At 34.3% G+C, this 4,936-nt stretch overlaps 1 long non-coding RNA gene across 1 annotated transcript; it reads left to right on the forward strand.

Moving 5' to 3' along the window:
- The first annotated feature begins 555 nt into the window (after positions 1 to 555).
- Positions 556 to 2,931, forward strand: LOC105520297. Its single transcript, XR_001003106.1, has 2 exons — positions 556 to 593; positions 1,971 to 2,931. It is a non-coding gene; the product is annotated as an uncharacterized LOC105520297 (long non-coding RNA).
- Positions 2,932 to 4,936: the final 2,005 nt, after the last annotated feature.

Below are 4,936 nucleotides of genomic sequence, written 5' to 3' on the forward strand. Positions count from 1 at the left end.
GCTTACTCTTTGGAGGCACTCTTCTGTTTTTATTTACTCTAATGGCTATCTTCATAACTCTAATGTAAATGCAAAAACCTGAATGCAAAAACCTATTTCCTGTATCTTCAATTTCAGTTAATGTTGACTTTCTCTGTATATATATAAAATGAGGGTTTAACTTATTACACTAGCCCCATTTCTCTCAGTGTTTGATAATTGGTATTTTTAATTTTTTGGTTATACTTGAATCTTTAATTACATAGTAAAGTTCTCTATTTCTTGTTTCATTAATTTCTAACAGTATGGTCCCAGTGACAACTTTTTTTTTTTACTTATTCAACATGTTTATTTAATAATTAGTAAGCACAGTTTTCAATTTCTTCTCGACTTTATGAAAAATGTCAAAAGTAATTATAATGTGGTTTAGTTGTTTTTAAAACTTGGTAGCATTATGAAGAACAGGACTTGTTCCCAGTGTTTTCACATCACAGAGATAAAAAAATTGAGAGGATCTAGATTTACTCCAACACTACGTAGTACTACAACGTTGGATTTTATGTTGATACTTTTTGTGTTCACAGGAGATTAATTTCTCATTTACAAATAAAAATGTAAGTTTAGAACAGAATGTTTTAAAATGATAAAAGCATTCACTGCATACTATGTGCCAGCACTATACTTAGGACATATATGACTGTATATGTGAGCTCTTATCTCACTTCTCTTGTAGAATAGTTATTATTAAACTCATTTGAGAGATGAAGTGATTGACAGCTGTTGAAGGATTTCTTGAGACCATAGAAACTATAACTTGTAGAGTCAGAATTTGAGTTCAATTCTGACATCAAAGCTATGTTTTTCCTACTATATCAGGGTGCATAATAAATCTATACTTACGAGATGTGGAAAGATGTTTATGATGTTTAGTGATGTATATTACATTAGCATTGATAATATGATCTCATTAGGTAGTATTGAGTAACTCTAATTTCATGTTTTAAATGCCTAGGGGGAGGACTGGAAAGATAATCACTACCTTTTTTTTTTTTTTTTTTTGAGGTGGGGTTTTGGTCTTGTCACCCAGGCTGGAGTGCAGTGGTGTGATCTTGGCTCACTGCAGTCTCTGCCTTCCGATTTCAAGTGATTCTCCTGCCTCAGTCTCCTGAGTAGCTGGCAGCACAGGCGCCTGCCACCATGCCCAGCTCATTTTTGTATTTTTAGTAGAGATGGAGTTTCACTATGTTGTCCAGGCTGATCTCGAACTCCTGACCTTGTGATCTACCCACCTTGGCCTCCCAAAGTGCTGGGATTACAGGTGTGAGCCACTGCACCTGGCCAGTCACCAAAATATTAAAAATGGTTAGCTCTAAGAGGTGCTTGCTTTCTCTTTTCAATTCTTTATTTGTTGACTTTCCCCCCCAGTGATCTCACAGTAGTTTTCTAGAATGTATAATGTTATTTTTTAAAAACCTCTGAGACAGGAATATTCTGTTGGAAATTTTTTTCTTGTGTTATTTTTCCTTTGTCTTTGAACTTTTAAAAATAGCTTGCAGATTGGAAACAACTGGTCAATTAAATCTTCTACTTGGTTAAAATTGTAATGGGCACATTCTGTTCCAGTTTTTATAATATATTTTATATATTCCATGAAAAGATAAATTCAAGGATCTAAATGAAATGAATTATGAAATGTTTCTATAAATCTTTGTATTTTTCTATTAATCACCATGTTTTAATTATATATTTTTATATTGATTTACAGTTACTATTATTTATATTACAGAATTGGTTACCACATATGTAACATTTTTCTATATAGAAGCATAATGTATAATTTTGAAGTGACTGATTCCCAAGTGAAATGATCTAAATAAACTTGTCAGAGTTTATAATGTCTAAGGCAACCATCACAAAATGGTATTTTGGAAAGATTATTTTGAAGAGAATGTATTTTCCTCCATTATCTCTTTGTTTTTATCTTTTTAAAGGTAATCATAGTCTCCTGGTATCGGACATTCATGGGAATAATGAATTTATTTGGACTAGAAACTAAGACCTTCTGGAATGTCACCAGAGTAGAACCTCTTAATGAAGTTCAAAGCTGTGAAGGCATGTTTCTTCCAAAAATGCTGTCATTTGTAAACATTCATAAACATTTAATAATAATATGATTCACTTTTAAGAATTATTGTAAAATACTATTGTTGATTTAAAAAAAAATTAGAACGGACTCACCTCAATGAGTATTTTACATTTTAAAGTAGTTTTCTGAGAAGCCTGTGTGCTTACAAATTTGAGTACAAAGTTTGGAATTTGAGTATTAACATATCCCATTGTAAGGCAATCTTGACTATAAGTTAGTCTTCTATTTCAGAATGTGAAGATACAGAGAGATGTTTTTTGGGGTAGCTTCAATATATAAATTTTGAGGATAGATTAAATAGTCAAATATCTATTTGTAATAGCTAATGTGTAAATTTAATTATTCATACATATTTAAAAATCAGAAATGCAATAATAGATTGATTTAGAAATACTACTTTTTTATATATGCTCATAGTCAATGAGTAGTATTAATAAAATTCTTCCTATTTATATTCTACATTGGTTTCTTTGTCAAAGAACCACTTTTGGAATCATCTAACAGCTTTCCAGGATACATAGTGGTCACTTCCATTTAAGATGTTTGCATTTCAGCACTTTTACAATTCAAGTACGGTGCTGTCCCTTGAGACTCTTGTTCAGAGCCACACGTATCTCTTTTCATAACACTAACACTGTTGTTTTTTCTTTATTTCTTCAAATTCTTATGAACATGACTTATTATATTTTATGAACAAATTTTTAGACTTGTAACAACATTCAACTCTTGGGATATAAACTAAATCTATTTTCCTTACATTTTTTACTGATTCCCTCAGTAAAAATAGAATTGATGAGGATGTTTGAGGGGCAATTATACTTTTTTGTGTACGATGTAAAGGATTGGAGAAAATGCCTCATAAAATGAGAGACCTAGCAATGATTCAGTCAGCTAGAAGGTGTGACCTTGTCTGAGTGGTGATAATGATCACCAAAGTATGGTATTAGTTACATTCCCGGTAAGTGATAGGTTTGTGTTTGGCACTTGGGACACAGAGATGAACCAGCTAGGCGTGGAGCCTTACCCTCATCGAGTTTATGCTGTAAGGGGGCTGTTAGCAGTTACAACTGTGATGGATATTATAAATAAGGTTCCCGACATTAGGAGTAAGAGAGGGTAAGTATTTTAAGAATAGGGAATAACATATTCAAATATCCTGAAGCAAGAGAGAACTGAAAGAAGGCTAGAATTCCTCGAAGCAATGGAGAAGAAAAATGATGTGAAATGGTGCTGGGAGTATAAGGAAAGATCAGATCATGAAAGGCGTGCACTGGCGAAGGATTTTATACTTTATCCATTGAAGAATTTTAACAGATTTTCATTTTAAAACATTATTTAGTCAATGGTATAGAAAGAATATTAGAAAAGGGACAAAAGTAGGTTCAGGGAGGCCAGGTAGGAATAATGTGGAAATGCCTGGGTTTGAGAGAGATTTTGGAAGTAGAATGGATGAGACTTGGTAATTGGTAAAAGAGGGGAAGGTGAGTGAAGAATCATGTGAAACACAGTTGGGTTTCTAGCTTAAGTAACTGATCTCCTTTGAATGGTAAGAAGCATTTGAACAGCAGCAGGTTTGTATTGTTATGTTTCATTGTGTGTGCATTAATTTGAAGTACTTAAGACACCTCAGAGTGGGGACATGAAGTGGGTATCTGGGTATGAGAATAAGGAGAAAGTTCTGGATTAAATGTAGAGTTGGAATCATCTATATATAGATCATTGGAGCCATGGATGTGGAAGAATTTCTTTATGGAGAATATGCAGATGGAGAAATGAAGGGGACATATGACAGAGCCTAGGGTGGTCCAATATTAAAGAGTGGTAAATAAAACAAGAGAAGTTACTGGAACTGACTGAAAGGAGTGATCAGAGAGGCAGGGGGAATCAGAAGGCCAGCCTTCAGACCTTGGCTCCAGCCAGTTAAAGTGAAATAACCTTTGACAAATTGTAATCCCAGCACTTTGGGAGGCCGAGGCGGGTGGATCACGAGGTCAGGAGATCAAGACCATCCTGGCTAACATGGTGAAACCCCATCTCTACTAAAAATACAAAAAACTAGCCGGGCGTGGTGGCGGGCGCCTGTAGTCCCAGCTACTCGGAGGCTGAGGCGGGAGAATGGCGTGAACCCGGGAGGCGGAGCTTGCAGTGAGCCGATATCGCGCCACTGCACTCCAGCCTGGGCGACACAGCAAGACTCCGTCTCAAAAAAAAAAAAAAAGACAAATTGAATATCCTATGTTCTCTTTTCTCAATCATAAGAAAAGTATTTTTATACCAGCTAATATCATAAACTTGTTCTTAGAAAAATGTGGGATGATTGTAAAGTACATATTGCCACACACATGCGTAATCTTCTATATGAAATATACTAAGATTCTAGCTATACATAATAATGGATCAAATGACTGGATCATTTCGTATAGACTAAAGCTGTATCCTGAAGTCAAAACCATATCTTAACTCTTCCTAGAGCCTAGCAAAAGATAAAGACAATGCAATGGTTTTTCTTTTGTATTCATTAAGTGGTTCTACAGACAGTTCCAGACACTGAACACTAGCAGCATCAGCTAAATAAATGTGAATCCCCAACAAATCATTACAGTATAATAGTAATTCCTTAGAGGAAAGTACAAATGCAATTATAAAAAGTATAAAGTGTAAGTGTAACTATATAATACCTCATTAAGGGTGAGCATACATATGTGTATGTGTATATATATACACACATATATATACACACACACATATATATGTGTCTGTATACACACACACACACACACAAACTCTTATAAGGGTAAAGAATTAAAACAC

This window comes from Colobus angolensis, unplaced genomic scaffold, assembly GCF_000951035.1.
Source record: "Colobus angolensis palliatus isolate OR3802 unplaced genomic scaffold, Cang.pa_1.0 Scaffold378, whole genome shotgun sequence".
In the NCBI taxonomy this organism is placed as follows: domain Eukaryota; kingdom Metazoa; phylum Chordata; class Mammalia; order Primates; family Cercopithecidae; genus Colobus; species Colobus angolensis.